This window comes from Podarcis raffonei, chromosome 15 (genome assembly GCF_027172205.1).
Source record: "Podarcis raffonei isolate rPodRaf1 chromosome 15, rPodRaf1.pri, whole genome shotgun sequence".
NCBI classification, from domain to species: Eukaryota; Metazoa; Chordata; class Lepidosauria; order Squamata; family Lacertidae; genus Podarcis; species Podarcis raffonei.
In genome coordinates this window covers 38,841,524-38,864,900 of record NC_070616.1, presented here as the reverse complement: position 1 = coordinate 38,864,900, position 23,377 = coordinate 38,841,524, and positions in this window count along the sequence as shown.

The window sequence follows — 23,377 nt, the reverse complement described above, 5'->3', positions numbered from 1 at the left end:
CCCTTGATCTAGATGCTATACTCCTATTGATGCAGCCCAGAATTGCATTGGCTTTTTTAGCTGCCGCGTCACACTGTTGGCTCATGTCTAGTTTGTGGTCAACCAAGACTCCTAGATCCTTTTCACATGTACTGCTCTCAAGCCAGGTGTCACCCATCTTGTATTTGTGCCTCTCATTTTTTTTGCCCAAGTGCAATACTTTACATTTCTCCCTATTAAAATTCATCTTGTTTGTTTTGGCCCAGTTCTCTAATCTGTCAAGGTCGTTTTGAAGTGTGATCCTGTCCTCTGGGGTGTTAGCCACCCCTCCCAGTTTGGTGTCATCTGCAAATTTGATCAGGATGCCCTTGAGTCCATCATCCAAGTCGTTGATAAAGATGTTGAATAAGACAGGGCCCAAGACAGAACCCTGTGGCACCCCACTAGTCACTCTTCTCCAAGATGAAGAGGAACCATTGATGAGCACCCTTTGGGTTCGGTCAGTCAGCCAGTTACAAATCCACTGAGTGGTAGCATAGTCAAGACCGCATTTTACCAGCTTCTTTACAAGAATATCATGGGGCACCTTGTCAAATGCCTTGCTGAAATCAAGGTAGGCTACATCCACTGCGTTCCCTTCATCTACCAGGCTTGTAATTCTGTCAAAAAACGAGATCAGGTTAGTCTGACATGACTTATTTTTCAGAAATCCATGCTGACTATTGGTGATCACAGCATTCCTTTCTAGGTGCTCACAGACTGTTTGCTTAATGATCTGCTCCAGAATCTTCCCTGTCAGACTGACTGGGCAATAATTATTTGGGTCCTCTCTTTTCCCCTTTTTGAAAATAGGGACAACATTTGCCCTCCTCCAGTCTGCCGGGACTTCGCCTGTTCTCCAGGAATTCTCAAAGATGACTGCCAGTGGTTCTGAGTGTGGAGCCTGACTAAGTTGTTGACATGCAACACAGGATAGGACAAGGTCCAATGATTTTGAGTTCAAAGAATTCAGCTGAACGCAGCCTAAGTTCCAAAGCATGTATGTGTTTCCATTTGTTCAAGGTGGGAATCAGTTCCCCCTTCTCAGAAGATGCCCTCCATGTCCCCCTCAAGGAAGCCCACCATGAAAGTTGAGAGGCTTTCCTGAGTGGCATTTTAGGGTGCAGGGATCTGTTAGTAGGTAGAATCAACAACCACCTACCCACTTCCCCCAACACACATGGAATTCCTTCCGCTCATGTATGGCTCTTAAGCTACAATTATTAGGTAGATAGCAAACGATAGATTTACATTTCCCCCTGTGGAACAATACCTCAAATGAGTCCCTCCTACAATACATTCTAAATTTACCTAGAAATGAAGGCTTTAAGCTTAATATTTGCTCAGCAGAAGCCATTTTTAAAATAACAGCAAACCGAATGTGCCGTTATTAGCATTTTAAACTGGCACAATGCCTATCCAATAATGCTTGGGAGTTGTATAGAAATCTAGGCAATGATTTTGTCAAGAGACATTACAGGATCAGCATGTAATTCTGAAAGACAGCTGGGTTGAACAACCCTTTGCCCATTTCGTTTGGTAAAAGCAAAAGTCAGAACCAGGGGGGAAGTATAAGGAAAGTACTATATTAAAAGTTTCAAAAACTGGCAGAGCTCATTTAGTCAGGAAATTTATCAGATACATACATTTCTCACCCATAATCCAATATAAAAACATCACAAAAGCAGAGAAATAAACAAGCCCAAGCAAAGTAATGGCAGTGTTGTGTAGCTGTTTGTTTCTATTACGTTGGGGTTTTTTGTTTTTTAAAAAAAAAATATGTCAAACATCATTTCCCCATTTCTTCAAATCACACTAGCATGTTTGCACTGGGCTGAGTCTAAAGTGACCCAGCTGAATGGGAAAAAAATCCATTTCCTCCACTCTGGCTTTCATCACAAAAAGCCTCTATTAGTTCCATACTGTAGTTTTCCTGAGCAGATGAGGGATCCACACTGGCATGATTTGAGCAACCATGCCTGGCAAATAGCTTTTCAGTCTCTGTAGACAGGATAGAAAACACCAGGAGGGTGGTCAATTCTTCGCTAACAAATCTGTTAGATTTGCAGCACTTTCTTTTCATTCTTATTTGAGACTATGGCAGTAATTATTTCACACAAACTTACATGATAATGAAAGGATATCCCACCACAGAGTCAAAGGTTTCTGTAAAATCATCTTTCCAAAACAGAATCCTCCTTTATTTCGAGCTTGATGCTTTTGCAACATGTCACGAAGGCAGGTTGATGGCACTCTAATATGAATAGCAATGTAGGCCAAAATCTGATACACACACATACTTGGGTGCAATGGTGACTGGTGCCCATTGGGACAGGCAGGCCAGAAGGCATGGAGCCCAACGAAAGGTGGAGGCAGAGCCAATGGCAGGCAGAGGCAATTAATGCTAGTTTTATTTCCATCCTTTCCCCTGCTGATTTCTACAAAGGCAGCCCTGAGACTAAGGATGAGGAACCCAACAGCCAGGGCATCTTCATGGACTGTTTGTAATGAAGAAAGCAGACAGCTGGAGTTTGGCTGAGAGCAGACTGAGGTTATTGGGGCAGTGTCCCATTTTCCCCAATGGGGCAGCCTCCACTACTTGGGAGCAAGCTCCACAGGCATCAAAATAACTTACTTCTGAGTAGATGTGCCTAGGCTTGGGCTGTAAATCATTGGAGGTAGAATGTAATGGCCAGGCCCAGGCCCAGACATTTTGGCACCTGGGGTGAACTGCAAAATGGTGCCCTCCCCCTCCCCTCCAGAAACAATGGGGCGGGGAAGAAAGATCTACATCAGAATCTGCTTCCCCTGTGGATCCTGCTGCCTGAGGTTGTTGCCTCACCTGGCCTGATTAGTGATGGCACAACACAGTAACAGTATTCTAGTAGTCAGCAACACAAGAGACTAAGCATCACAGTTCCAGCTTCTGTAAAATCTGTTTAGAGAAATGGAGAAATTACCGGTATGTGAGGAGAGAGAATCTAGGAAGAGCAGGGGATTCTGGGCAAGGGGGTGTTTGGTGTGGAGGGTACAGCAGGCCTGGTAAGGGGCACACTGCACACACAGTTAGTGACTGTGCCAGCCCTCTCTCCAGCCTGGGGAATGGTGATTGTCCTATCAGCCAGTCCTCTGGTTTGTGGCTGCTGCTGTTGAATGCCAGGTTGGCTTTGAATAAGACCTCACCCATCCATGAAAAATTCAATCTGGTTAGCCTTCAAGGTGAACTTACCTAATTCACCCTTTCTGAAACACAGGCTAGCATCTCTCCAGATTCTGCAATGCAATTTGCCAGTCAAGTAATTTGTATATATCAGGGTAACGTGGAAATAAAAATGCACGTATTTGTGAAAGTAACATCCAAACATGCACAATAGAGGGACCTGCTTTGGGGTGAGAATGATGTAAATGCAAAATTGCATACAACACTGTGTATATTGGCAGAAATTCACAATGAAATGCTGGTTTTTCATGAGGATGTGTTGCAATAAAATGTTCCAAACTGATGTGGAACCATGAAGAACTGAACTTACGGCTGGAAAAATGAGAAAGCAAAATAAAATACACAGATTCATCCAATCTTGAAGCCATGCCCACCCCTGCCTTAGAGAGCTATCCCCCCCCCCTTTTTTTATTCTCTGCCTTCTTCACTTCTCCTGCACCATTTATACTGCATAAAGATTGGGTGCAAGTGAATAAAAAGTAATAAATCCCCATGTGATAAAGAATGTTATGCAGTGCAAAACACTGTACAGTATCTTCTTTTTTTGGCTGGGGACAGCCTGCTCCAGAACCTACAGAACAAATACTCTGAATTTCTGATATTTATTAAACTGCATCCTTAGACTCTCAGTCCTTTCATAAATATCATTACAGAGAGCAGTGGTGCCCCATGCCAAAGTCCTGGTTCAACAATTTGCTCAGTGAACCCTCAACAACAATTCTGATCCCTCATCTGAAGGCTTTGACATCTGAAAAGAGGAACATAATGCAGCCTGCAAATTCCATAAGGCCAACGTAGGTAGCAATATTTCTATTCTACAGAATATTCTACAGAGGTGAGAACGTTTGTTAAACACAGCCTTCATAAAAAGGCACTCTCTTGATGTAATAACAATGAGAATGTCATTAGATGTTTCCTTGGTGAATACGGCACAGAGTTCTGTATATTTTACTAGCTTAGGTTCATTTGATGCATTTTAAGACTGGATTGTGTTAGGAGGCAGCAAATTAAGAACTTTATGTCTTCTCCTTCATCTGTAAATGATCATTAAAAAAAACCCCAACCCTTTATAGAGCTATGGTTGGAGTGGGGACTGTGGCAAAAGGCCTTATTATCATAAGGGGATCAATGTTAACAATGATTTTACTTGCCATGCCGTTGATCTCCTTGCCTTGGAAATCAATTAAGAAGCAAGCCGTAAGGACGGGGAAATGAAAGGAAGCTCCTAGATTTGAGTCAGTGGAGTATGACGATCTGGGTTTTAACTAGCTTTGCAATGAACAAGACATTTTCTGCCAGTGAATAATATCCTCATTTTCAAAGCTTTGGACAGATCACCAGCTTTTGAGTCATGCCTCATATTGTATCTTCCTCACTTTCATTTTCATGAACTTCACCGCAGTGCCCAACATCCAAGAGAGCATAAAATCATGGATGGGTGACCTGTGGCCCTCCAGGTCTTGCTGGTCTACCATCATTTCTTCCATCATTCCTGACCATGCTGGCTGGAGCTCATGGGACTTGTCATCCAACAACATCTGAATGGCCACAAGTTCTCCATTCCCGCTGCAAACTAAGCTCATCGCCAGTTTTGTTTGTTTGTGACAGCAAACTTCATCATCATCTAATTTTCAAGTCTCACAGCAATAGTCTGCCTTCTTGAAATAGCTTGTGCTAGATGGCACAAAACAGTGGCTAATTACGAGGGCTGTGCACTGAATTTGGCAGCAGCCTGAGCCAAATTGGACACATTTGGGCATTGGATGGGTCAAACACACACAGCCACAGACTGCTTCAAGTTGGAATGGATTGAGAGCAATCAGGGGACAAGGCATCAGGCAGGAAAGAGGCAAGCAGGGCGGAAAAAAACATGCAAAAAAGACCTATGTGGCTGGTGGCTGTGTCTTCCCAGGAGAAGATAGGTCCAGTGTTGTGGCTCCCCTTCCTAGCTGATACCCCACCCCATTGGCGTAGTCAGCAAGCCTGTGAGGTATGAGGCAGCACTGCACTGGAGTAGATATTCCCACATAACAGCTATTGTCAGGTGTGTGTGCAGGAGCCTGTGACCAATAGGACTCTGCAGAACTGGGGCCTTCCTAAGTTTGTTCTGAAGAGGCAAGGCGCAGCCACACAGGTGATGCCGATTGGTAACTCACAGCACCTGGTGGCAAGAGCCGGGAAGGGATATAAGGTCAGCATTTTCTCTTCAGCTCTTTGCCACAGCAACACATTCCCTGCCTTGCTGCGTTTGACTCCCTGCTTCTTGATCCTCGGACCCCTGACTTTGTGACTCCTTGCTTCCTGACCCTCTTGGCTTTCTGTCTCCTGGCTTCTGGACTCCTGTTCCTGCTCCCACCCCACCATCTTGCCCCCGGTCTCGACGTCCCCAGCCGGGACTTCGATCGCCCATGAACTGGACCATGACAGCTATTACATACCCTCTAATGATCCTGAGATGAAAATGGGACATGTGTCTTTATGATGCCATGCTGCTGTGTGAGTCAGCTGGCCACCTCCCCTGCCACAGCCCCTACCTGGCAGCTCCTCGCTCCCTTTGCCTGCACCACACCTCACGCTGCCGTGATGTTGATGACTTTGGCAACGGCAGAGAGAAGCCAGCAAGAGTGTTGCACACGTCCGCCACCCCTGCTCTGGCAGGGAGCTGCCTTCCATGTGCATGAGGGTTCCGCTTCAAGCAGGGATGGGCCTGAGAAGGTTACAAGAGCCTAGGCTCACCTCCCCTCCCCAGCACCACACAGCACTAGTAACCTTTGCACGGCTGAGAGTGTATTAACTTATGGTCTCTGTGTGTGGTTTGGGAGCTGCACAGTCAGGGGGAAAACAATGTTGTCCAGGGTTGTAAAGACTGTGGAGAGAATAATTGGGTGCACTCTTCCCACCTTGGATCAAATCTATGCTTCCAGATGTCATAAGAAAGCTGCAGAGATAGTGCAGGATAGCACGTACCCTGGAAATGATCTCTCTCAGCTTCTGCCTTCTGGAAGAAGGTACAGGGTTATAAAGACTAGAACCAGCCGCCTGAGAAACAGTTTCTATCCAAATGCAATTTTGGTTTTAAACACAGTGTAAGGTAGTCTCTGTGGGAGTATATTGTATTTAATTATGGGGTATCAGAGTTTTTAGGGGGTTAACCAGGCTGGGATAGCAGAGATAGCAGGCTTGTTGGTTTTTGAATGTCTGATGTAGATTTTTTCAATTTTGTTGTTCTGTATAGGACAATGACAATAAATTGTCCTATCCCTGAGCCCGGCGGTGGCACTGGAGCGGGGAAATGGGACATTCTGGGATCAAATCAGAAGCCAGGGTGGCTTCTGCAATTCCGGGAATGTCCTGGGGAAAATGGAACACTTGAAAGGTATGCTATTAAACAAGAAAAACTGATCTTGCATTGTGCCAGCTGCTCCTCCTTCATGAGCAGCTTCCCTTGTGCGCATGTGACGTCGCATCTGTGTGATGCGCCCCGCCCCCCGAATGTTCAATACAACTTGGCACCTCTGGGCAATGGCAAGCCATTTTCAGCCTGAGGGCCACATATTTATTTATTCATTGCATCCATATACTGCCCTTCATCCGTAGTTCACATCACAAAATGACAATATAAAAAAACACACCAGAAAACACATAAGAATAATGGGGGGGGGAAACAAACCAATAATCCCCACTCCTAGTGGAACCAGATGCAAAAATGAACAGACCAGCAGATTTCACCTTAGTACAGCAGGCTAGTTTCTACACACACTGCTCTCTATCCTACATCCAGAAATGCAAGAGGCATTATCAGAGTTCAAGAACAGATTCTAGTAAGGCAAGGACACTCAGGTATAAGGCAAAATGATTTTTCTATATTTTTTTGAGGGGTCTAAATGAAAAGCTGCAGGGTCCATATGACTTGAAACTTGATTCATTCATTTTACAAATAAAGATATTTTATGCTGGCTGCAAGATGTTTTTACTCCGATCACACACCATCCATGCAGTGAACAGAAGCAGCTTTAGGTGCCGAGTGGTTAAATAAGGCACAGCCATCTCTCATCAGGGACGATGCTTCAATAGGTCTTTGATTGTGTATGTCATTCATAGCCATGCCATTCATATCCGCAGACAGTAGGAAACAATACAGTAAAATGAGTTGATTAAAAGCCCAAACTTATATAATATCTTCTTTTAGGTAAGTTGTGTATTCATGGAGCTGTCAAGTATGACTGGTGATATTAAAAGATGACAATCAGGGCTTCTGTAGATGATATTGATCACAGTTGGGAATTTAACAGCTATAACAAGACAGAAAAGTTGGGCAGAAGCCTGCAAAATGGAGACAGATGGAAGAGGAAGAAGGAAATGCAATCCACCGAAGACCACATATTTCAAGCGCAACTTCTGTGAAGGTCAGAGCTGGTACAAACATGACAGAACTGTTGTCTTCGTCAATACGTGCTTGCATGATAACTGGCTCTTGAAGCCTGTCCCAGCAAGCAGGGGATGCTAGAGTGGTTGAGTGGAAATCCCTGATCTGGACCTTGTGTAGAAATAAATGAACTTCCCACCCCAATAATGAGTTTTGGAGCTTTTTACTGCAGAACAGTCTTTAAACTAGTTATATATCAACATTACTAAGAACAAAATTCAAAGCAGCAGGCAATGCAGTTCAGCCCTTTAAGTCCTTTAATACTGTCCACGAACTTCTCTCTGATCCCAGAGAGAGACTCCATTATGCTGGATGCTTTTTCTCCCAACACACAGAGCTGGTGATCTCTCTGCTGGCTTCCCACAACACAGAGACACTGAGCTTCTCAGGTTTCAACTTCCTGCTGTCAATGGACAAGATCAACATGGTTTATTCCAGAATCTGTGAACAAGATGAGTCTCAGACAGAAGGGGTGGTGCTTATATCTGGTCCAGATGATGACACTGCACGTCACTTGTGCCCTCCTTAGTCTCAGTGCTGCCTTTGTAGAATTCAGCAGGGAGCACAATGTGGACAAAACTAGAACAAGTCAGTTCTGCCCATCATTGGCTCTGGCTCCACCTACTGTTGGTCCCCCTGCTTTCCGCCCTACCAGTCCCAATGGGCACCAGCCACTACAACCAATGGAGATGACTGGATTGTCTCCCTCTTGCCATTTTTCTGGGCAGGGGAAGGTTTATTTTTGATCATATTTAACATATTGGCACTTGCCAGCATAAGCCATGGAGGTTGGAAGGCAAATGGGAGGGGGGCATTCTTCCGCTTTTATTGTCAAGTAATGTTTTTAACTGCACAGGTGGTGAATGACAAGATGAGCTCAGCTCCCTCAGAACTGCAAGAGCTAAAAATCCTTCAATACATCAGTTGGTGCCTTTTTATGCCTTCTCATAAAACTGCTGCCACTTCTCCATTACACACCAATTAGTAGCCTAAACAGGTTTATTAAATTAACAAGGCAGTCATTAGACATTAACATGCTGATTAATTAAAATAGTGACAAGTTTGGGTTTTTTAAAACGCTCGGATATTTTATGACTTGACGGAGTCTTCCATTAGGTGTTTGCCTAACTGTGTACACCATGCATCTCTTAAATATAAATTACAGCTTAGCAGGAGGGCCTCCAGTGAGATGGACTTCAAAGCCCTCCGTGGACACAAGGTTGACTTGGATGCTGTTTTCTTTGTTTTACCTCAGCCTGAATCTTAGAGCAAATTATCTATCTATCTAACCAGAACCCAGTAGAGATCTCAGGTGCAACTGACCCTAGACGTGATTATAACTCTAAAAACAAACCATCAGTTGCTATGGGGAGAGGCGGCAGCTCAGTGGCAGAGCATTTACTTTGCATGCAGAAGGCCTCTGGTTCAATCCCTGGCATCTTCAAGTTGGATAGGCAATGAGTGGATCAAAACACAGGAATACAAAACCTTAAATGAGTCAGATATTAGATCATCTTTACCAAAAGAAAAAAATTCAATGGGAAAGCCTGTTTTAAACATTTCTCGCTCTCTGGCACCATCCGATGTTGCATGTTTAAAACGCATTCAAATCGCATTATTGTGATGGATGTAGAATGTCTCCTGCCTGAAACCTTTCATTCAGTTGCATTTTCATTTGTTCCAAGACAGATATGGAAAAGGCCAAATGGGATTCCAGCTGGAAGTCCCACTCTTAGCTATGCTTACCACTCAGGCTATTTAGGGATGTGAGGGACTAACTTTGCACATTGGTGGCAGCATAGGTACCAACTCTAAGGGACTCATGTCCTTTTGCCCCCCAATAAAATATTTGGGGGGCAGGGGATGCTAATGTTGGGAACAACCAGGGGATGGAGGAGGCCGAATGTGGAGCCCAGTGTGGCATGGCTTCAGAGGCTCGCAGCTCCTCCTGCTGGTGCTGCTGTAGAAGGAAAGGGGAGGAAGCAGCCCCAGACCGGTGGCAGCAAAAGGAAAAGGAGGAGGAGGCCAAGCATCAGAGACGAGGAGCCACCAGCCAATGAAGCCATGCTTCTGCCACATACACAACGCCCCCTGGCTCCTCCTGGCAGCCCTGTGTTACACACACATCATCTGTGCGTCATTCACCCCCTCCTCCCTCAATCTTCTGCTCAAGTTGGTGCTTCTGGGTGGCAGTGCTATTCCAAATGGTCACCATTTTGCCCACAGAGTTCCCAGAATTTGTAGCTTTTGTAAGGGAGAAAATGCCCATTACCAAGTGAAGCTGCCACTTTTTATGGTCACCTATCAGTTCAAAAAGGGATGCGGGTGGCGCTGTGGGTTAAACCACAGGGCCTAGGGCTTGAAGGTTGGCGGTTCGAATCCCCGCGACGGGGTGAGCTCCCATTGCTTGGTCCCTGCTCCTGCCAACCTAGCAGTTTGAAAGCATGTCAAAGTGCAACTAGATAAATAGGTACCACTCCTGCAGGAAGGTAAACAGCGTTTCCGTGCGCTGCTCTGGTTCGCCAGAAGCGGCTTCGTCATGCTGGCCACATGACCCGGAATCTGTATGGCGGCTCCCTCAGCCAGTAAAGCAAGATGAGCGCTGCAACCCCAGAGTCGGCCACAACTGGACCTAAAGTTCAGGGGTCTCTTTACCTTTACCTATGTTTTTCACCACCAGGGCTGAGCAAGTGAGTGAACAGAGGCACAAGCAATTGCAAGCACCACTGCCTGGCCTCCTTCTAGAGCAGGGAAACTTTCTCAGCACAAAGGCCACATTCCCTTCTCAGGGCTGCATGCCAGTGGAGATGGGGCCAGAGGGAAGAGTGGGTGGAGCAGCGTATGTACATTTTACCTTTGTGTAGGGCAGCTCCTCCCCTACCTTCCCCTGGAGCTGCAGAAGACCTGTGTGTCTTGAAGGAAGGCAAAAGCAAGAGAGGCCAGTCCATCACACATACCATCAGTTCCCGGTTGGCATGAGAGGACTCTGCCAGTCTTCATTTTATATAGTGCAGTTGTTTTAGTGTTTACATTGTAAACTGCCCTGGGTGCCTTGTCAGGAAGGCAGTATGTAAACCCACTAAATAATATCCATACACTATGCATACAATAAAAAGGCATTATCAGACTTCAAGGATACATTCTAGCCAGGCAAAACCACTCAGGACCAGTGCTTTTTGGAGAGAGTTTTGAGGGCCTGGCAGAAAGGCCTGGCAGACCACAATTCTCTCCTGCTTTGTTTTGTTTCTTTGAGCCACAGAAGGAAAGTTGATTGTGGTTATCTGGCCAATTTAGCTCTCCATGCAAGTCCATTCGAGAAGCCCAGTTCCACCGGCATGGAAGTGGCCCTAATCAGGGAGGCCTGCACTTTGGAAGCGTGTATATCTGGATGATCTCGGCGACTTACATGACATGTTTACGAGGGAGACCAAAACACTATTTTCCTCAAGGAGTTTTTCCTTTCACCGCATTGACACAGGAGGCATATTTACAATGGGTCTTTTGTATTTTATTGCTGGAACCCTTCAGACAGAGCATTCAAAGACCTGGATTCAGTGCTGAAGGGAGACAGCACTTTCAAGCTGGCGAATTAGGCTCTCAAATTTAATGCCTCCCTCTCTGTCCTCATTATTTGGGTCTGTGAACCAGGCCCATCAATTTCACCTTCTCAGATGAATACTTCATGACTGCTCGCCCTCAGCTCTCCAGGTTCTTCACCTTCACCTTTGGTGCTAAGAACATGAAGAGGAAGCGGCTTTATTCCAGGCCAGACTATTTGTTCATGTAGCTCTGGAGTGAGGAGCCCTTTGCAGACCTCTCTGGCCTTCTTCCGTCTTGCAAGGGCCTTAGTTTACACCCTGCTAAGTTGACGTTATTTGGTCTTGAAAAATAAATGGCTTCTCTGAGTTATCTGCTGCTTTCTTATCTTTTAATTTGTCACTTCTAAACATCAAGATGTTATTACAGGTTTGGGGTTTGTTTGTTTTAATATGCTGGTACCTTTTTGTTTTCCTTTTAGTAAAAGAATACTACTACTGCTAATAATAATAACTTAATTATTCAATTTATATCCCATCCTTCCTCCTGGAGGAATCCATGATTGCAAACACATCAATAATAAGACAATTTAAAAGCATTCTTTTTTAAAAAATGTTTAAAATATTCTCTTATTCGGTGACCTCGGTGTTGCAAAGAATCTTGTCTTTCAGCCATCAGATGCCTAGGTAAACAGGAATGTTTTCAAATTCCCCCTGAAAGTCATTAATGAGGGAGGTGGACACACATCACCAGAGAGGGCTTTCTGCAGATAGGGAGCTGCCACCAAAAAGGACCTTCTGTGGCCCTTCAGTGGCAGTACCACCACCAAGGCCTCACCTGCTGATTGTGGATCTGAGGTGGCTGATATCTGAAAATAAAAGAGAAAAGTAGGAATAGACAAGGGAGAAGCATTCCTGGATATCTCAGTGAGGCACATGCTAATCTTTTGGGAGAGAGTAGCCAGTTTCTTCTGCCAGCCATCTAAATTGCACAGATTAAAAAATGTACAGTTTCTCAATGAAATGATATATTATTAAAGAACTCAACTCAGGTGGAACTCTACATTTGCCCCAGGAGTATTTGTCAATTTTTGCTTTAGACTGAGCAATGCGTATTTTGCCATTGCCAAAGGAGTCAGAGAAAGCAAACCCTAATATATATATTTTTGATTTTTTAAAAAAAACACTTTAATTAAACAGAAACCCAAGATTCAGTCCCAGGATCAGGCCAGGGTTGCTGTGCACAACCCTAAATCACATACTAGGCTGATGATAATGTTACCATGCCTAACCATGCCATCTCTTCTAAATTCAGATTCCTAGTGCATACATACCATTCCTATTAACATCTGGATTGTCTGTAGCTCTCAATGTCCAGACCTATCAATCAAAGCAGTGAAGGTGTAAATCAAATTCTGTAAAGGTGTGATTAATTTTGTGTGTGCATGCGCGCATACTTTTTCCAATGACTATGTTACATATTTGGCATGCACTCACTGGAAGCGGAGTGGCAATCTTTCTTCGTGGCTGGAGGGATGGATTGAGTAAATCAATCCAAAGGCAGCAGAAGTTGCCAGACATTTTGCACCATGTGTTGTCAGGCTATGCCACTTGCTCAGGAATGAGTTATGGGCATAGATACTGAAAGTGGCAGGTACTGTTCTCTTTATTGATCCTGAACTTAACCAGTCTCTGCTTTTAATTTAGCTGAAGCTGTGGGGGGTACCGAACCATTGTGTGGAATCAGGAATGAACTGTTAAAAAAAATCAATAAACTGAAGCTCATTCCAGACAAGATCGACATACTGTTGGTGGGTAGTCTATCTGCCTTAGGAGGTGGTGTTCTGCCCACTCTGGATTATGTTGCCCTTCCATTAAAGAATCATGTTCACAAAAGTAGGGTGCTATTAGAGCCAGTCTTCGAGTTGTATCCAATTCCATTCCATTCAGATCCATCCTGTTCATGAACTTCAGTGGGTCTGCTCTGAATAGGACTAGCACTGAATGCAACTCTTATCTTCGGAGGCTCATGTGGTTTCTGTTAAGTTGTGGGTGAACATATCAGACGACACAGCGATTCTTCAAACAGCTCTTGTTTATTCACAGGCCAGAACAGAACTGAACTGAAGGGTTCAGCCAGCCTGCTTATATAGAGCTCCACTAGAACGCAACAGTAACCATTTTCTGTAACTATCCAATCACTGAACATCACTTTCAATCCCTTATTTGCATATGTGGACCTGAGTCAAAACTATCTGCAGTATTCCCCTGCTGGCCCAGGGTGAGAACTTCAGTACATAACAGTTTCTGTTAGGTAAAGCGCCTTTCATCAGCTGGGGCCCTCTTGACCTGAGATTGTCTCTGGTCTAGTGCTATCCCATTTGGATTAAGTGAATTATCTGGATTGTTTTATTTATTTATTAATACCACACCTTTCCATGAATTAAATAAATTCGGGCGGCAGCTCAAAACTATAAAATCTGCATTTAATTTATTTGTTTTCCAGTTAAACATTATGAGCTGTTCAACAGTGGAACAGTCTCCCTTGGGATGTTGCAGACTCTCCTTCCTCGGAGGTTTTTAAGCAGAGGCTGGATGGCCGCCTGTCATGGATGCTTTAGCTGAGATTCCTGCATTGCAGGGGGTTGGACTAGATGACGCCTGTTGTCCCTTCCAACTCTAAGTTTCTATGATTATATGAATACCGGAAATGGAGGAACCAGCTGTCCTCCAGATGTGCTGGACTCCAACTCCCATTATCCCTGAACATTGGTTATGTGGGCTGCTGCTGCTGCTGCTGGATCTTGGAGTGCAATAATATCTGGAAGGCCATGAGTTCCTCATATGTGCAAAAAATACCTGAGAAGCCCCCAAGCTGGGCCTGAGCACAGCAGCACTCTCCCCACTAAGGATTATCAGCAACTGGTATTCAGAAGACATCTGTATTTTTCGCTCCATAAGACGCACCTGACCATAAGACACACCTAGTTTTTAGAGGAGGAAAACAAGAAAAAATAATATTCTGAACGAAACAGTGGATGTATGATTTTTGTGGTTCATGTTGTGGCCACAGACATGTGATTTGATGGTGAGTCTGGGGTAGCCCACTGCAAAAATCATGAGAATCCATGTGGATCGGTGCTTTGTAACCACATTTTTGTGCCATTGCAGCCCCACGCAACAGTGGATGCGTGATTTTGTGTGCAGGCTGTAGCCATGGACATGCTATGTGATCTGATGGTGAATTTGGGGTGACCCAATGCAAAAAGGCTGAGGATCCATGGGCTTTTACCTCCTCCCTCCTAGGCAGCCTCCTTTATCTCTAGCGTCCCTTATCTCCCTCCCCGATCGCTTGCCGATCAGCTGCTTCCTTTCAACACTCCCTTCCCTCTTGTTTGCCTTAGTGTCTTTTCCTTAGCTTGAGCAGTTTTTTGCTTTCAAAAAAAGAAAAAAGGATGATCTGCTTTTCGCCCCTGGGCAATTTGGCTCCAGGGACCACGCATTCGCTCCATAAGACGCACAGACATTTCCCTTTACCTTGCTTTCCGACTTCCCCTTGTCCATTTTATTTGGACAATTGTTAAGGCTAGCAATGCTGAATCGAGGCTATTGCCACAGAAGCTGTATGGCTGATGGTGGGGGCCAATGGCTCTCATTTCCCCATCTGTAAACAACAAGTAGATTCTGTGAATGTGAGACCTGTCTTCTGCCTTGCCCTATACGCTTTCCTTCTGCCTACTGCACTGAGGCTACTCTTACGAAAATGGCCGTATCTGAACCAGCAGGGGCCAGGGGAGTTGAATGGGAGCTGCCTCTCTAAGCCTTTCATCTACTGTGTCTGTGTGAGAGCCATTGCACATGAACAACTGTTCAGTTTGTACACTCGCTGAATGAAATGTGTGAACACCTCCCCCACCACCACCTCTGACTCACCAAAATGAATATTATTTGAGAGGGGATCTTGGCAAGAACTGCTTCCATTCAAGGCTCCCATTCTGCGAGAGCTTTAACATGAGAGAGGTTGCAAAGCAGATTGGTAATCCAATTTGTATGTATAGAGGAGAAAATACCAGTGGGGAAAAGAAGATCCCTCAGAAGAGAGCTTGAAGGGATTTCCGGTTGGAAATGAAAAGCTCTGGCCTCTAGCCTTGATGCTGGCAAAGCTCCTACTGAGTTCAGTGAAAGTTTTCTCATCGTAAAGGATTGCATACGGGTGGCCTCTTTATGCTCCAAATACAATTTCACAGTTTATTGCTTCTGGTAATGGATTCTTATGGCTTAAACATGTAGATGACGAAGCGAAGAGGCAATGTGGGCCAAGCGATGCAACGGAGAAAGGGTGACAGAGCAACGTCTCAGCAAATAAACATGGAAAAGCTTTGGATGCTTAAGCATTTGACAGTGGGGCCCTCGTGACACAGAGGCAATGTTCACCCAGCTACCACAAATAGCACTAAACACCTTACTTTAGACAAGGAGGTGTCACTTCCAGATGTTCTTGCAAGCAGAAAAGAAGGTGCTTTGCAGGAAACCAGGGCAGGTAAACCTGTGATCCTCCAGATGGGACTTCAGCTCCCATCAGCCCCTGCCAGCATGATCAAGGATGATTGGATGGGAGCTGTAGTCCAACATGGTCACAGGTTCTCTCCACCCATCTTTCAGGCAATGTGTGCTTCTCTGTGTTAACAGCAACAGGGGTAGGATTTGTAACTGGAATAAATGGGTCTCTCCTTTTGACTAACTATGGCTGCAGCCCTAAACCTACTTACCTGAATTCAATAGGGCTTCTGCATAGATGTGGTTAAGATTGCATTGCTCAGCCTCCCTGCTGCCGGCAGCCATTGTTGTTTTGCCAACTGATCACATAGGATGGATGAAATAGCAGATGTCTGTGGGGAATGCCATCCCCCCCAACACACATTGTTCCATCTAGTTCAGTATGTCTGCACTGACTGGCCACAGGTCTCCAGGGTTTCAGGCAGGAATCCTTCCCAGCTCTGCCTGGTGTTGTGAACACGTATCTCAGGCAAGCAAGACCAGGCAAAATGGGCTCAGGCTTCTCTATAGGAGAGCAGAGCTCTGATGTTGCTTCAGCAAGCGTTAAGCTGAGACTGGGCCCTGTGTACTCAGCAGCGGCTCACGTGGTGGAAGTCCTTCTGTGGCTAGCCCTGTCTGGCCTTCCCCTGCTCCTTCAGAATCCTTGCCTTCGTGAGTAATCTGACTCCAGGCTCACAACACCCAGAGATGCTGAGGATCAAACCTGGAACCTTCTGCATCAAGGCAGAGCTCTACCCCGAGCTACAGCAGAGAGAAAGAGAGAGTGCATCACTATCAGATTGTATAAAATGATCCACGCTTGATAACATTTGGCAAGTCTGAATACTGTAAGGACTTCCAAATACTTTACAGTTGGAAAGTGCTGTAAAAATAATAATAATAAAGATAAGCAGTAAGAAGATCTGGAATTAAAACCCTGCTGTTTTTTACAGACCAGTGGGGAAAACCACGTCCTTATGCTCTAGACAACAGCCTTTATTTATATTATAATTATGATTGTTGCAATTGCTGACTGTTTAGCACCACTCAGCTCATTAAAAAGTTAAACAGGTCGGTCAAAATGAAAATCTTTTCCTACTTAAGATATTTTTCTGTCTGCATGTAAGAGTTGGAGACGTTGCTGGCATTTTTATTAATGCGCCGCAATTTATACAGCACAGAATTAATTCATTTTGTATGAGCATTTGATCTTTTCCAATATTGCGTTACCATTTCTCCCCCTGCAAAGAGTGATTGGGCTGCATTACTAACGAGAAACATGAATAGCTTTTTTTTACAAAAAAACATCATTAAACCCCGAGTCTGAATACATTAATAATTCCAAATCACTGTGAATTTGGCTATCAGTGGCAGTGTATGCATTTGGTATAAAAATGAATTCAAAATGTATGGAGTGGGGAACCTTTCTCAGACTGAGGGCCACATTCCCTTCTGGGGGCCACTTGCCAGGGGCAGGTGGAGCCAGAGGCAAAATGTGCAGAGCAATTCCTGGAAGTGTTACCTTTGCACAGTACATTGGTTTCTATGCTCTCACACATTGCTCTGTCTCCTGCAGGCAGGCAGGCAGGCAGGCAAGTCAGAGGCCACCCATCCCGCTTGCCCTACTTCACACCCCCAAATGTCTTGTCCTTGTCTTCTGATAATGCCTCTTTCTTGTCTAAATAGAGGAATGGGGGGAGGTGTAGAAATTAGCTGACTGTACCTTGTTTCTCCACCCACTTTTTTTTATTTCCACACCAATAGCTGACTTGTGCCCCCAGAAGATTGCTCAGAGGCAGCTCCTGGGCCAAAACAGGTTCCCCATCCACCCCTGATCTAAATCTGCCCACTGTGAACTTTCAGCCAAGCAAAACCCACTTAGACGAGTGTAAAGTCATGCTCTCGATTCCTTTCTATAGCCTCCTTAAGATATTTCATGGATTGTTCAGAGCCGAAACAATCAGGGGCCTGATACACCGGCTTCCTTCTGCTTCTCTGCGCCTTCGTTTGCAGAGTGGTAAACATGATAGCATCTCTCTTCGACAACAAAATACTCATTATTCCAAAGTGCCGGTGCTATTGTGCACCTAATCCTCTGTTTAAAAGGCAATAGAAATGGTTACAGGGTGGTGATAAAAAAAAGAAAGAAAGAGGGAATGTAATTTAAAGATAATACAAAGAAAAATCTTTATGTGGATTGCTGGCTTTGCATCTGATCCCCCCCCTTTTTCTTTCCCCATTCCCCTCCTCTTCCAGTTTGATATGCTAAAACAGTATTGAGAAAACATAATTGGAATCCCATTGGCACTTGAAACAATTACAAGGGCCTTCAAAAGAGGGTGTATTTTCCCTGCCACGTCTCTCCTCCTATTGTTTAGATTACATTTATGAATAATTCAACCCGTGTGATGGTGAGCTGCTGCAACAGGAAGCACACCTGATTTCACAGCAGGAGAAAAAGGCAACTAAAACTTTGGTTTGTCGTTGTTTGTAAATGACATCTATTCAAATTGCAGAGCAAAGCAGGATATATTCTTCACTGGGACTCCAGAAAACCCTCCCATGATCTGCTGGGTGTTTTTGTGTTTGTTTTTTAAGCCATCAAATCAAGAACCAATTTGGTGCCCGGAGAAGGAAAGTGGGTTGGATTTGCATTGTATCTGTCGTTTTGCACAGTTCGTTGCTTTCAGATGTGCTCACTTAAGATTTTGTTTGACTACATCTGGGGTTTACACAGTGATGGATTGTGCTGAGAGATGTAAGGAACCATTTAATAGCAAGCGTATTAGGCAGCTTGGCTTGTGCAGTCAAATGAAAGCATATTGCTATCACAGGGTAATGCAATAATAGATGTAGGCAACAGGGCATAGATACATGCATGTTTTGCCATCGAACAATGCCTCTTAACTAGCTGGCACTGCTTTATTTTCATTCTTACATTTTTCAAAGGGAAGTGAGAGCAGTCAGTGAATAGGTTGATGGCTCTCCGGTATAACAGAGAAAGTAGGGGGTGTGCCATGAAATTAACACTTAACACACACACATACTGTATAAACAAAATTTACTTGGTTGTATTCAATTGTGCTCCTCCACTGGAGGCTTCTGCAAATGGGTGGGTTTGCTTTTTTGTTTTTGTTTTTTCCAAATTCTCTCTTCCTGCTGCAACCCGATGGAACACACTGTTCCAAAGACTCCTCCAACCCTCTGGAGCAAATTTTAAGAGGACCCAAGAGGTTGTGAAAGGAAAAGGGAATCAACAAGTGTTGCCTTCACCCTTTCATTTTAAGGAAGCCTCTGCTGGATTCAAGAGCTTTCTGTGGACAGTGGAACAGAACTGGATACAACCCATAGTTCTTAACCTAATTTGGGGGGCATCTATTTGTTTAAAACCTTTTCTCCCCTGTTCTTTTGCCAAAGCGGGGGGGAGTCTCTCAGAGTAGTTTACAAGATTAGTAGCAAGGCCACGCCTGACATCTAAAAGATGATCTAAAAGACATGATGCACACAAGGAAAGGGGGATTGTGAGGGAGAAGGAAACTTCTTTATTTGTAAAAGGTGTGCCCCACCTTTCATAGTGAGAGGCTTCGAGGCAGCAGATGTCATGCCTAGCCCACAGCCTGAGGACCTTGAGGCAAGACCCTTTTGGGTCCAATGTCAAGGATCCCCTTGAGGAGGCCTCTGGACTAATACCTGAGGAAAAACCTCTGGACATATCAGAGGAGGAGATGCAACCACCCTCCAACCCTTGAGAACTCTGGTGCCAGAAGCTTTGGGTCCAGGCCAAAGAGCAGTACAGTATGCATCTATGGACCCAGAGTTGGCAGGCTACTAATGAATGACCCATCCCTGATACTCTTTCACTGGCAGCAGCTGTAGTTAGGGTATGGTTTAGAAGGCCAAAGTATATAAGGCCTTCCAGTTGGGAGAAAGAAAGATGGAGCCACACTCACACTCAGACCTCGCTGGGGGCACGTGCTGGGCACAAACAAATCAAGCACCAGGAGTGGGGGGGAATAGAAGGTCAAATGTAGGTTTTTACACGGAAAAGAGAACACAGCAAGGCAAACCTGGATGCCTGGGTTTTTCAAAGTAGTAAAGCAATGAGCGCACGCAAGCCTCTTAAAGTTAAAAGGCATGCAAGGAACCAGACCCCCCCCCCCGACTCCAAACCTCATGGCTCTTCTCTGTGATGACTCTCCTAGCTGATGACTCGCTGCGGGACGATGACGACTGAGGAGGAGGCGGAGCTGGAGCCGCAGCATTAAGCTGCTAAACACGCCCCCCGGAGACACCTGGTTGGCTGCCTTCGGTGGGCGTGGGCACCAGCCAGGTGAGGAGGGGCGGGGGCCAAGGCCCCCGGCCAGGGGCGGAGCTCGGGCTCCCGCCCACAACCACTCCCCTCTCTTCCAGGGAGGAGAGTCTTTGCTGGACGATCTGGCTTCTTGTTCCCTGTAGCTGTGCTCCTTGCTTATAACACTCATTATTCCTCCTTGTTCTGTTACATCTTCTGTACTACCTGTGCTATTGAGCACAGGTAGTAGCTACCTTGAGCTGTTTCTTGACCTTGATTCCAGATCCTGGTTTGACCTATATAGATTCCCTATGTTTGGAATGTGCTACACCAGAAACCTTCTCTATACAGGTAAGTACTTCTATGAGGAGCTGCTATTTCTAGGACTAGGACCTTAGTCCCTGTGGGAACCCCTGGAGCAGGACAGTTTGCAACTATAGTATAAACAATAAAATCCAGTGCAAATAATACAATATGAAACAGCAGCAAAACCACAAAATAACAGCAATGGAACTAGTGATAAAGCTTTTGAAAGCACTTAGCATATCTCATTTTTAATGTTATTTTATTGATGGTTAAAAACGTAAAACAAGACATCAGCAATCCCCAGTCTGGAGCCTAATAAATCACACAACAAATAACCCTACCTGATGTCACTCAGCAAAGTACTCTTTGTTGTTGATTGTTCTAGCAGATTGTTAGTAGATACATATAGAATAAATATCCTCCCAGTGGTGAAAAAGCCATGAGAGTTTTCTTTTCCTTGCAAGAGTCTTATGCTGTGCATGATAGTCTCTGGCAAAATGACTGACCAATCATTTTTCAGCCACAAAAGTATGTCCAAAGGACACCCTGATCTAAATTGGGGACCTGATCCAGCACTTTGGACTGACCCTAATTGACCTAGAATGATCTGGGGCTGACCCCTCTAGTAAGCTCAGTCTTTTTAGATCTGAGTAAGTTTCCAGACATCCTGAGTAAGTTTCCAGACATCCTGGAGAGTGAAGTCAAATGGGCCTTAGAAAGCATTGCAAATAACAAGGCGAGTGGAAGTGATGGTATTCCAGCTGAACTATTTAAAATTGTAAAAGATGATGCTGTTAAGGTGCTACACTCAATATGCCAGCAAGTTTGGAAAACTCAGCAGTGGCCAGAGGATTGGAGAAGATCAGTCTACATCCCAATCCCAAAGAAAGGCAGTGCCAAAGAATGCTCCAACTACCGCACAATTGCACTCATTTCACACGCTAGCAAGGTTATGCTTAAAATTCTACAAGGAAGGCTCAAGCAGTATGTGGACCGAGAACTCCCAGAAGTGCAAGCTGGATTTAGAAGAGGCAGAGGAACCAGAGACCAAATTGCAAACATGCGCTGGATTATGGAGAAAGCTAGAGAGTTCCAGAAAGACATCTACTTCTGCTTCATTGACTATGCAAAAGCCTTTGACTGTGTTGACCACAGCAAACTATGGCAAGTTCTTAAAGAAATGGGAGTGCCTGATCACCTCATCTGTCTCCTGAGAAATCTCTATGTGGGACAAGAAGTGACAGTTAGAACTGGACATGGAACAACTGATTGGTTCAAAATTGGGAAAGGAGTACAACAAGGCTGTATATTGTCTCCTGCTTATTTAACTTATATGCAGAATTCATCATGCGAAAGCCTGGGCTGGATGAATCCCAAGCCGGAATTAAGATTGCCGGAAGAAATATCAACAACCTCAGATATGCAGATGACACAACCTTGATGGCAGAAAGTGAGGAGGAATTAAAGAACCTTTTATTGAGGGTGAAAGAGGAGAGCGCAAAATATGGTCTGAAGCTCAACATCAAAAAAACGAAGATCATGGCCACTGGTCCCATGACCTCCTGGCAAATAGAAGGGGAAGAAATGGAGGCAGTAAGAGATTTTACTTTCTTGGGCTCCATGATCATTGCAGATGGTGACAGCAGTCACGAAATTAAAAGACGCCTGCTTCTTGGGAGAAAAGCAATGACAAACCTAGACAGCATCTTAAAAAGTAGAGACATCACCTTGCCAACAAAGGTCCGTATAGTAAAAGCTATGGTTTTCCCAATAGTGATGTATGGAAGTGAGAGCTGGACCATAAAGAAGGCTGATCGCCGAAGAATTGATGCTTTTGAATTATGGTGCTGGAGGAGACTCTTGAGAGTCCCATGGACTGCAAGAAGATCAAACGTATCCATTCTTAAGGAAATCAGCCCTGAGTGCTCACTGGAAGGACAGATTGTGAAGCTGAGGCTCCAATACTTTGGCCACCTCATGAGAAGAGAAGACTCCCTGGAAAAGACCCACAAGGAGAAGGGGACGACAGAGGATGAGATGGTTGGATGGTGTTCTTGAAGCTACCAGCATGAGTTTGATCAAACTGTGGGAGGCAGTGGAGGACAGAAGTGCCTGGCGTGCTCTGGTCCATGGGGTCACGAAGAGTCGGACACGACTAAACGACTAAACAACAACAAGAAGTTTCCAGAGGAGTGAAAGGGCACTTGATACACGGAGCTGATGAACTGTATCACAAATTAAAGATTGGCACCTCCATGTTCACAGCCAGTGTGCCACTAAATACCCATTTCTGAGGAGAAGCAACAACAGGAGATGGTGATTGTTTTTATGCCCTGTTTGTCAGCTTTCTGAAAGCACCTGCTTTGCCACTGTGGAAAGAGGGTTGCAGGACTAGACAAACCTTTGATGGATTTGATCCAGCTGGGCTCTTCTGATATGTTATTGTTTATTGATTTGAACTCCACCTTTTGATGCAAATGCCCTCAAGGTGCCTTTCATTGATCAATAAAACCCATGAAATACAATCAACGGCCCCCACTCCCATCCCCCCAAAAACCCTTCAAGATTACCAACAATAAAACTGCAAGGGTAATAATAGCAGATTAAAACCAGCAGTCAAACATTGTGAAAAGGCTCTTAAATACCATTACCAGCACAATAGGGTACCTTAAAAGACTTCTGTGTCTATTGTAGTCTGCATGAACACTTAGTGAGAGCATTCCCCATCAATTCCAGTGGGGCTAATTTCTGAGCAAACATGTTCAGGATGCATTGTCAAGCCTATTTCATGAGGTGCCTGAAATGGACTAGAAAGCTGATAGGTATGTATATGAATCAGAGAAGAGAAAAACAGTTTTCTGTGGTGTCCCAGAATTTAAACAAATTAGGCCAGTATCTGTGCAAATAGATTGTTGCTCTAGCAACAAGTCCTTTGTTTATGTTGCACCGTGGATGCTTCTGTCTGTGTGAGAATACTGACAGTCAGCAAATGGAAAACTTTCCTATTCAGCTGCAAAAAAACACAAAAAACCCTTGATCTAGTT